The following is an 11,510-nucleotide window of genomic DNA, read 5'->3' as shown; positions in this document are numbered from 1 at the left end:
TGTTGTTGCCTTCTGTTGTATGCAAAACTTGATGGAAATGAGAGGAAATGATGAAGATATACTAGTTGATTGGGAGATATAAAACTTGCATTTTCGTTTTTCCGGCCATGACATAAAACTTGCCCTTTGTGGATGCAAGCGATCTAACAAATAGTGAGGGTGGGGGGAGTGACACAAGACGAGAAAATAGCTGGTTACAGCTTACATGAACAAGAGAGAAGGATAATTCACTATTTGAGGAAAAATAGGTAGTTTGACACTATTTTGCCTAAAAAGAAGAATCTCTTTTAGGATGAAATAGAGTTGCCACTGCCTTAATTTAAAGGATACTTTCTGTGTGCGGTTGCTCCAGTGGTTTCAGTCATGTCTAAGTCTTCCCCTGTTGTACCATGAGGCAAAGCCCAATCGAACTTATGCAAAATGTTTGCCAAAGCAAGCTCTTTAACAACCATAGCAAACTGAATTCCAGGGCAACCCCATCTCCCAGCCCCAAATGGAATTAGTTCGAAGTTATTCCCTTTATAGTCTATGGCATTGTCCAAAAATCTTTCTGGCTCGTACCGCCCAGTATTTGTGTATGACTTAGGATCTCTTCCAAGCGCCCATGCATTAACCATAACTTGTGTATTAGCCTTGATCTCGTAACCTTTTATTCTCACATCTTGGTTAGACATCTTGGGCAATAGCAATGGAAATGGAGGATGTAATCGAAAGGTCTCTTTGGTCACTGCCTTCAAGTAGTGCATTAATTGACTGCATTCCAACCAAATCATCCTCTGTTACGTCCTTTTCATTTCCGACTATCCTCCTAACTTCATGTTGCAAATTCTTCATCACTCTTGGATTCCTTAGAAGTTCAGACATTGTCCACTCCAGGGCCGCAAATATGGCATCAGTGCCACCGGAAAACACATCCTACAAACAAATGCATGTAGCTCAGTTAAATTAATCCTAACATATATACATGTTTATAGCTACATGTGTCGAGTCGACTCATTACTACTTTTTCATTTGATGAAACCAGTGATGACTTTTAATTATTCATTTACTTTGAAAACAAAGAAGAAGAGAAATTATATATAATTAGACACCTGGAAAATATATATATGTGTGTGTGTGTGAGAGAGAGAGAGAGACAGTAGACAGAGTAAATAAGAGAGATTGCATGTTAATTAGTCAAATACCAGGATGATGAGAGAGATTGCATGCTAACACGATCAATAGGAAAATCAACTGCATTTTCTTTTTGAACCCAAAGCAAAACATCCACCAAATCCTTTTCGTTCTCATTATCATCATCATTTAAATTTTTTGATTTATCCATATGCTCTTGAATAACCATATCAAGGAAGGCATCCATCCGTTTAGCCAGATCATCTAGTTTTGCGTCGAAACCATTCATACGGGTGAACCAAGCAAGCCATGGGATATAGTCACCAATATTGACCCTTGTGAAGAACTCTGTCAGCTCTATACAAAAAGATCCATAAACAACCTCCCACGACCTTCCCCGAGATCACTGTACTTCCTACCCATAGCAACTCTACAAATGACAACATTAGTAAGCTTCATAAATATATCGCTTAAATTTAAAACCGACGATGTTGATGAGGAGGAGGAAGATGTCTCCCTACAAGACTGTTCTTTGTTGCTCATCATGAGTATCGTTTCCTCTAGTCTCACGGTGCGAAAAGAATGAACCCTTTTGTTGCTCAAAAGATTTAAGACACAGACACTTCTCATCTGCCTCCAATACTCACCATAAGGTGCCGATATTATGTCCTTGTAATTGTAGAGAACCTTCTGAAAGAAGACAAACTTGGGTCTGTCCGAGAATGCAATGTCATGGGTTTTGAAGATCTCGGAGGCAGCCTCAGCTGTTGAGACAACAAGCACAGGCCTGCTTCCGAGATGGAGTAGCATTAGATCAGGCCCATGGCGTTGCGCTAGAGTTTGAAGAGAGCGGTGAGGGAGTAACCCTAGCCGGTGGAGGTTTCCGATCACAGGAAGCTTTGGTGGAGATGGTGGTACTGAAACTGATGATGAGTTGGTATGAGGAGAAGACCATCTGTATAGGAGGAAAAGGAAATGGCGAGAAGTGGTATATAGTTGGGCGAAAAGAGTTGCCAGAAGATTGAGGTTTCATTCAGTTTTAGTTCCAGAATTTGCAGGAGATTTGACATCTTCTTCGATCTCTAGCTATAAGTGTTGTATGAGGGGTGATCCATTTATAAGATTTGAGCCTATGCAGAATGCAATGCGTGCTTAATCAAAAACATACATTGTTAATATTAATTGATTTTGATCCTGATCGAGAGAATCTGTTGAAATGCAGATTTGCCCCTACTTGATCAATGGATTAATACTATAATAATGCTTGATTAAATCAACAACATGTATTGGCAGATCTCGCCCTCAATCATAATTATTAAAACACTGTTAATATTAATTTTGTTTGAGGAAAAACGTAAATTAACAGGAATGTAGAGAGAGTAATATTGCAGAGAGAATGGAGATTCATGTGTGTTTATTCATCTCATACAAGAGGGTATTTATAGGAATACATTACAAGTGTGAAAGCTCAAAGATAATCTCAAGCTTGGTATCAACTTGATTTACAGCTGCAGCTCAATCATGGTAGCTGTGATGATGATAATTGCCATGCTTGTTGCCCTTTGGCATAAAGCTTGTCACACAAGTCTCTATACCTATATTATACACTCAAGTACCTTATCTATACACTCAAGTGCCTATTTATACATGATATAGACATTTATACTATGACTCATATATACTACAATATGATTCATGTATACTACAACACTCCCCCTTGGATATTTCATGTTTAATAGCATTGTCTAGGCCGTGCGCTTCGAAATTGCCTCGTTAAAAACCTTGCCAAGTAATAAAACCTTGTGGGAAAAAACAACCTTGGTCGAAGGAGAAAAAGAGCACAACGCGCGTTGAGTGTGGAGTATGTTTCTGGATACTCCCCCTGATTTAGATACTCCTCCTTGTGTCTCCCAAACGTGGTGTTTCTCTCGTTGCCTCATTAAAAACCTTGTCGAGTAATAAAAACCCTATGGGACAAAAATAACCTCGGTCGAAAGGGAAAAAAGAGCACAACACACTCTTCACGTTTCGAGACAATATATGTAGACATCTCCCCCTCTGTTTGATCTTTTAGGAGAGTCTGTTGTTGCTGATTTTATGCTTGATGTTGTCGCTTTTGATGCAGCCTTGCTTCATTTGTTTCAAAACAAGCAGCATTATCTTAAATGCTTGTAGGCTCATCTGTGGTAGACTTCAAACCACAACTGTTCGAACATGCGTAACTATGGATCCAGTCCATATACATTCACGAACTACTTCGTGAAGAGCAATAATCTCTGCATTGTTCGAGGATATAGCGACTAAGGTCTATTCTGTAGACCTTCAAGGTATCGCGGTCTTACCCATGGTGAACACTTTACCAGTCTGGGAAGGCCTTTGTATGGGTCAACAGATACCAAATATCAGCAAAACTTTCCAAAACACTTCTGTCGTTTTGGGGTAGGAATAGAAAACGCAGGCCAGCATTTGGCGGCGTTTCTGGTGTGTGATGGGTCTGATTCCATCATTTCTTTGTAGGGATAGAATAAGCCCATATCGATCGTACATCTCAAGTTATCGAAAGATATCTTTTTATACCAATCTAATGGCATTGCGTTGGCGCAGAGCTATACCTTTAGCTAACAAGTTTATGGCAAAGTGAGATGTCCAGTCTTGTGCATTGAGCTAAGTACAATAATGCGCTTTATTGTACTTGAGTAAGGCACTTCAGCCTCTCTAGCACATCTTCGTCCGATCATCCATTCAGACGAAGAGGATCCTTTTCAGGATCAAGACTACGAATGATCATGGGGTGCTTGAAGGCTTGACCTTGTCAAAATGCCTAAGCATCTATCAACACGGTGCTCAAGTTCAAAAACCGAGGCTTAATCGTGTTTCCCCAAAAAATCCTTCATCTCAAACTTGGATTTCAAGTGTTCAACGATTTCCCTTAACTCTTTAAGGGCTTCTAATGAAGATCATGTTTAACATGAAAACCGTGATAGAATCCGAAACTTGTTATGGAAACGCAAGGGCATATCCCTTCCCAATCAAGTAGTCACTTTAGTGAGCGTTTCAATTCTATTGCAAACGCGCTCCGTGGTCTAGAGCCACTTGATTTGGGTAAATAAAGTTTCACTATGAACTTTCATGTATATTCCGTATCTAGATCCCCATAGAGATACGTAGTGACCACATTTATAAGCTGCATGTTCAGTTATTTGGAAACTACCAAACTGACAGGGTAGTGGATGTAATGTCATCCATTACGTGAGAATATGTCTCATCGTAGTCAATTCCAGGGCGTTTTGTGAGAAGCCTTGCGCCATAAGGCGAGATTGCCATCTCGTTTTCTCAACACGCTTTCTAACGAAGACCCATTAATCAATAGGTTTTATGTAAGGAGGTGTTGGCATCACTGGCTCAAAGACCTTCCTTTTCGTTTAATCTGGATCGCATCTTTCCATTTAGGCTAAATTTCTCTACGTTGGTATTCATGCTTCAACGGAGCGTGGTTCGATATCATCAATCTCAACAAACTCATGCGCATCAAAATGCGCATCTACATCATCAATTATGATGGAGTTTCTATTCCACGTCTCATGTACACTAGTGTAATTTTCATAAAGCTCTATATTCTCAGGAATAGGTTCTGACGTTGAGGCGTCCCCCAACGATAACCATAATCCAGAAGATACTCATGAGACGGATGTTGAGTGTCGATGATCTAAGGATGCCAAAATATCCTTCGAATCCACGGGCTTCCCACGCATCCTAGCTGGGGCCATGGCCTGTAACGCCAGAGTGCCACTTTTTATGGCGTTAGCGCCTTGCCTACCTCTGTGTAGGGTGGCGCTACGTCCTTTTGTAGGGACATCCTTCCTTGCAGGCATTTTTGCAGCAAATGTGTGTGATCTCGTCACTTTAATAGGGATCGAGATGAGACATAGTGGGGACAGACCACGACAATTCCTGTCGTTCCTGCTGAACATTCGTGTTCTTATCTCCCCCTAACGACGGGAAGACTGTCTCATCAAAGTGACATCCGTAAATCAAACGGGAAAGAGATCGCCTTTCAAGGGCATTAAGTGGTGGACGATTGTTGGAGTCTCAATTCCAACTAAGTTGCTCACTTGTTTTTAAGGACCTACCATAGGCGCTGTGGCGGCGCAATTGGCACATAAATGGCTCACATTGGCACATAAATGACTCACTCGAATGTGCGTAAGTACAAAATATTTGTACCCAGTCACTAGCTGTAACGCAGGGATACATTGAGTGGCGGTAGGTCATAGAGGAATTAGCATAGTTGTATGCGATATTGCATCACCCTAAGCGGATATAAAGAGATTGGTGCGCATTGCCAATGTCTGAACTACCATCGTAGTTATTTCCATGAGACCATTTAGGTGTGTATATGGGAATGTGATGTCCAACATCACTCCCTTTGCAATAACCATCGAAAATCTTCAATGTATACTCACTAGCATAGTCAAAATCCAAATGACTAAATAGGATGATCCGGGAAGTGAGCCCGTTGTCATATTATATGTGCTATGAGTATAGCATAAGCAGCTTTTATAGATGGACAATGGCACAACACGTGATTAGTGTGTTTGCGTGTCAACCAACATCATGAGATATTTAAACGTCCGCAAGTTGGTTGAATAGGTCCACAAATATCACCTTGAATTCTTTGCAAGAATGGCATATTTTCTTTAGTGTCCTTTGCATAGGATGGTCTCAATCCTATTTTTGCTAAAATAGCAAGCTTTGCAAAACGAATGATATCTTTTAGAAGTAACTCTTTGGACCAATCTTTGGTTCGTACTTCTTTTCGTTGTGAAGAATGGATGTCCGTGTGAAGTCTTTAATATACGGAGCATCATATCACAACCTGGATATCTCAAACGTTCTTGCCAAAGCCTATATGTGTCAGAATCCCATAAGTCATCTCTTATGACATGGTTTGATTCAATGGCTCGAATAGTGGTTGCATACAACCCACTAGAGTGACACATAAGTTTCTCTAATACTCGTTTATGTCCGTAGTTATTAGAGGTAATGCAAAGGAATTCTTGTCCATTCTCACAATGTGTTTCCACATGAAAACTATTGGCTCTTTATATAAAGTTCGGAATTTAACACATGTCCATGACATTGAATAATAATGCGACACTTTATTAATAAGGAAAATAGTCAATGATTACATCAAAGTTTTCCAAAGTCTATTCCATAATAAAATCAAACTTTAGACAAATTGTAGTTACTCAATCCGTTTGGTAACTCCAATGAATATGACCAGGAAAGTAGAGAGATGTTGGTGGAGCGAGGCTCGCTTAAGTACCCCGATCTCAATTACTTTCCTAGACATCATACTACATTGGATGCGCCACATGAGAAAAAGTTTTAATACAATTGTCATTTGACTAAGGCACATTTGCCATTCTTGGAAAATAGAAAGGACTATTCTAATCAAAGTCTGCGGCATCCTCGTGCTCTTTATCTGCAGCTTTGAAGTCCTCAGTGGTGAGAGTGATATCTTCACCATCTTCATCTTCAGCAAGATTGATATCTTTACCTTCAGCAAGATTTATATCTTCATCTTCAGCAAGATTGGTTTCTTGCTCTCTCAATTGCCTATACTCCTTGTAGCTTGCAGCTAGTTGGGTACTTGCATGGCATTGCTTGAACCAATGCTCAATTGATCCACATCGATGACACATGTCATTGTGGTTATATCCCTCCATTTGAGGTGCAGGTTGTGCACGTTGTGGATATTGCCTAGGAGGGTTGTTGTTACCACCATGTCTCATGGTGCGACCTCCACGGCCCATGGTGCTACCTCGACGGCCCATGGTGTTGCCATATCCACCTCTCCTACGTGTGGAATTGCCACCACGTGTGTCCGCTCTAAAGTTGCGGTTTCCTTCTTTATTGGGGCGGTTATATGGACCCATATGTCCTTCATGTCCCCTGTTATTAGGGTACCGCTCCTTGCGCCCTCTTTTGGGTGCATTATAATTCGCCTCACGAACGCTCTTGGTTTCAATGGGCCTTGGATTATAATTCTTTACAAGGATGTTGTCGTGCTTCTCAGCTACTGACAAAATATTGATGAGCTCATTGAACCTTGTAAGTCGTCCAGCATTAAATTCAGTGCGATGCTGCTTTGATAGTATAATTGCTTGGACGGGGAAGGTGGAGAGAGTTTTCTCAATTAGCTCTTCTTCTGTGAGAGGTTTTTCACAGAACTTCAGCATGGCCTTTAGGCGAAGAGCTTCTGAATTGTATTCAGCAACAGACTTGAAGTCTGAGAATCGTATATTGTTCCACTGAACCTTCAAGTCAGGGAGGAGGGAATCTTGGATATTACCAAAGCGCTCTTCTAGCGCTGCCCATAGGTCTCTTGCATCTTTGATTGACATGTATTCCAATCTGAGTGCTTTATCCATATGGCGTCGCATCAAGATAATAGCTTGTGCGTGCTTTGTGGGTGTTCGTTGGAACACAAGACCCTCGTTAGGTGCCTGGATTATGGGTAATATCCCTCTCGCAGTGAGATGGTTCTCAACGTCGGTTACCCAGCCATGGTATTCCGAGCCTATTGAGTCAAGTATTGAAAAGTCGAGTCTAGGTTCATTCGACATTCTGAAAAATAAGAAGAGAAGATATATTAGTTTCGGAGTTTAAACTTCCACGAAAACTAAAATAATAAGATTTCCGAGCTATGCTACCAAGAAATCAATTTCCAAGAATATTTGGATTAGACCAAAACAATGATGTTTGCGGACGCTCTTAGTCCGAATATTATGAACACTCTTAGTTCATTGATTACGAACGCTCTTAGTTCGTTTAGCGTGAATCCCCACGATTCCGCTTTTAGTTCAAAAATCGATGCTTGCGGACGCTCTTAGTCCGAATATTATGAACACTCTTAGTTCATAGATTACGAACGCTCTTAGTTCGTTTAGCGTGAATTTCTATAATTCCGCCTTTTTGATTACAAGTCCCTGAAAAGAAGAGAAAAGTAATACAAACTCAAAAAACAGGAACTTTTAATAAGAAATACCTTGAAATAGTGTCGCCGGGAAATTTGTCCGGAAAAGGTTGTCGGAGGTGACTTAAAAGTCGCTGGAAAAAATCGAGAAAATTGTCCGAAAAGTCACCAGAAAAGTGTCCGGAAAGTCGCCGGAAAAGTGTCCGGAAAGTCGCCGGAAAAGTGTCCCGAAAGTCGCCGGAAAAGTGCCCGACAGATCTGTCGACAGATGTGTCGACAGCTGCTCGGCAGCAGCTCGGCAGCTGCTAGGCAGGGGCTCGTCAGGTCTTCGGCAGCAGCTCGGCAGATTCTTTCGGCAGCTCTCGGCAGGTGCTGTCGACAGCTTCTGCGCAGCTGCTCGGCAGGTCTCGGCAGATGCGCTCGGCAGCTTCTCGGCAGGTCTCGGCAGGACTCGCTCGGCAGCTTCTCGGCAGATCTCGGCAGGACTCGGCAGGGCTTCTCGGCAGCTTCTGCGCAGCTGCTCGGCAGGTCTCGGCAGCGGTCCGGCAGCACTCCAAATTTTCCGGTGGCCGGTTCAGGTAGTTTCCGGCCGGTTCTTGAGATTCTGAGGCCGGTTCTGAGCTTCTTGAATCAGGGGCTTTGATATTTGCTAGGGTTTGGAGGTTTTTTGTAGGTTTGGAAAAATGACTTTGATTGGATTATGAACTTCCTCTACTCTTGTCAATTTCGATTCTAATTCTAGAGCAATTTCGTGCTGATAACGTGTTTGAGGAAAAACGTAAATTAACAGGAATGTAGAGAGAGTAATATTGCAGAGAGAATGGAGATTCATGTGTGTTTATTCATCTCATACAAGAGGGTATTTGTAGGAATACATTACAAGTGTGAAAGCTCAAAGATAATCTCAAGCTTGGTATCAACTTGATTTACAGCTGCAGCTCAATCATGGTAGCTGTGATGATGATAATTGCCATGCTTGTTGCCCTTTGGCATAAAGCTTGTCACACAAGTCTCTATACCTATATTATACACTCAAGTACCTTATCTATACACTCAAGTGCCTATTTATACATGATATAGACATTTATACTATGACTCATATATACTACAATATGATTCATGTATACTACAACAAATTTATTAATTTAAAAACGATATGATGTCCTTCTCCGCCAGCTGATTTGCCTTTACTTGAAAGCTTCTGTACGTAATGCAGTGATTGAGGAAATAAAATCAGTACGTAATGCAGCTGATTTTTTTTCAGCGACCTTTTTTGAACGCGACGCGCCTGAGAGAAAGAACCAAGGTCTTCCCCCCTGTCTGGCGGCGTGCCCCTACGCCGTCGTCGGACGGGCCATTGCCGACTCCGCGTGAGTTGGGTGTGAGGCCGGGTCTCTCAATCAACGTTCTTGTTCCGATTGGTGAGATTACGGTGGATGTCAGTGAGGGAGGGGAAATTGCGGCTGCTAGCTTCTGGTTCTCTCTTCGATGGTCTACTCGACACATACAATCTCAGATTTGGAGGCGATCTGGCGGTGAGGCGTTTCAGCGCGACTTGGCCGAGGGCTAATCGGAGCAGCCCGATTTGGTTCGGATCTTCGGATCCCAATCTGGGTGGGCGGGTTTCCACATGGCTTCTCCATGGTGTGACGAAGATGGTTTCTCTGCAGGTTTTGGCTCTGATCTGGGGTGACAGATCGCTGACGGCGGCTTGGCGAAAGCTGCGGGACGGCCTTCTGCAAGGTTCGGCGGCGATGGCTGTAGTGGATTTGGGCTAGACCCGGCTGGCAGATTGCGGGCTTCCCTTATCCTGGGTTGTTGCTTGGGCTTGGGCCCTCTTTTTGGGCCCGGTCTTGGCTAGTTATGTTACTTCTGTTTTTATTTACTGCAGTTATTTATTTTGGTCACGTCTTTGGCGTGAAATAAGTGTCTACACTTGTTGTGTAAGACTAATAGGGCCTTCTGCAAGGTTCGGCGGCGATGGCTGTAGTGGATTTGGGCCAGACCCGGCTGGCAGATTGCGGGCTTCCCTTATCCTGGGTTGTTGCTTGGGCTTGGGCCCTCTTTTTGGGCCCGGTCTTGGCTAGTTATGTTACTTCTGTTTTTATTTACTGCAGTTATTTATTTTGGTCACGTCTTTGGCGTGAAATAAGTGTCTACACTTGTTGTGTAAGACTAATAGGGCCTTGTGCCTGTGAATGCACTCAATGTGCCTTAGTTGCTCTAGGTTGGCAACGAGTTATTTGCTTTGTCAAATGGTCGCTACCGCCTAGTGGCAGGATGAAACTAAGTGTCGTCGGATTTATCATATGGCGGCAACTTAGTAGGAAAGCTGTGCTAAAGCTGGCAATTATGCTACGTTGTAATCGTGTTACATATCGAGTTATCTTTCCGTTATGTCACTGCTATTTCAAAGCAAATGGAGCAGCCAGTAGAGCGCTCTTTGCTAGTTGGTGCTTGTTAGAATACAAGTATTGTGTAGAGATTCCTGATATTATTTCGGGACATACTCTAGTTGCTTCTTGTAATCAGGGGTTTAGGCTCAATGTCCCCCCCTTGTATTCAAGAGTTTCATTAATCAAGGCTTGAGGGCAGCTGCACCAGCCCTTCTTTAAAAAAAATCAGTAAAAGAGAATCCAGACTTCACTAGAAGATCACAAGAGATAGCGATTTGGGATTTGACATGCTGAATTTCACATATGCATGTGTTTGTTTATCCACCATGATAGATGGATGTGAATGGCACATGACGAGTATTTGGAATCTTGGATAATGAGGGCAAATTTGAGGACTAAATGACTGTCGGTAAAACAAAAATGAAGAAGAAAGTAGGAAACTATAAAGATAAGAAAAGCAGGGTGGAAATTGACAATTTTTGGTACCATACCCCTTTTCATTTTCATAACGCAATGGACTCATCGCCTCTATACAACGCATTCACAAAGATGAAAGACTTGATATCTTTCAGTTTGAGAGAGCAACTGTTCCACTTGCATTTCATCGCGACATCTCATAATATTAGTAACTTGTTTCATGCATCTTGATCAATTGCAAGAAATTTCACAGCATCTTGGCCTTCTTATCAATTCTGTCAGGGATTTCAGAACAGTTAATAATATCATGCTCTTTACAGGTTGTAAGTTTGTACTTTGTAATGAAATCGTAAGTACAATTATACCAATGGTAGACAAGAAGAGTATATTGTATATTAAATCATAATCTTGCTCACTGAAATTGGATGGTAAAACTGTGCTTAAAACTTTTGCAAGTCAGCAAGTGGAAGTGCTGCCTCTATCAAATCCACACACACAATTTACTAATGCCTACTTAATTTCAACTGTGTAAATACTGTCTGATTACTCTTTGTCCACTGGAATACTGCATAAGAGTATAATGCTTGCACTAGTGCACCCTATGT

General features: G+C 41.9%; 1 pseudogene; it reads right to left on the bottom strand.

Annotated features, from left to right (window-relative positions):
- Positions 1 to 314: 314 nt before the first annotated feature.
- LOC133716635 (cytochrome P450 736A117-like) lies at positions 315 to 2,183 on the bottom strand (annotated as a pseudogene).
- Positions 2,184 to 11,510: the final 9,327 nt, after the last annotated feature.

The sequence above is a fragment of the Rosa rugosa genome, chromosome 6, assembly GCF_958449725.1.
Source record: "Rosa rugosa chromosome 6, drRosRugo1.1, whole genome shotgun sequence".
Classification (NCBI taxonomy): domain Eukaryota; kingdom Viridiplantae; phylum Streptophyta; class Magnoliopsida; order Rosales; family Rosaceae; genus Rosa; species Rosa rugosa.
Note: the sequence above shows the minus strand (reverse complement) of the source record. Positions and strands in the feature narration are given on the sequence as shown.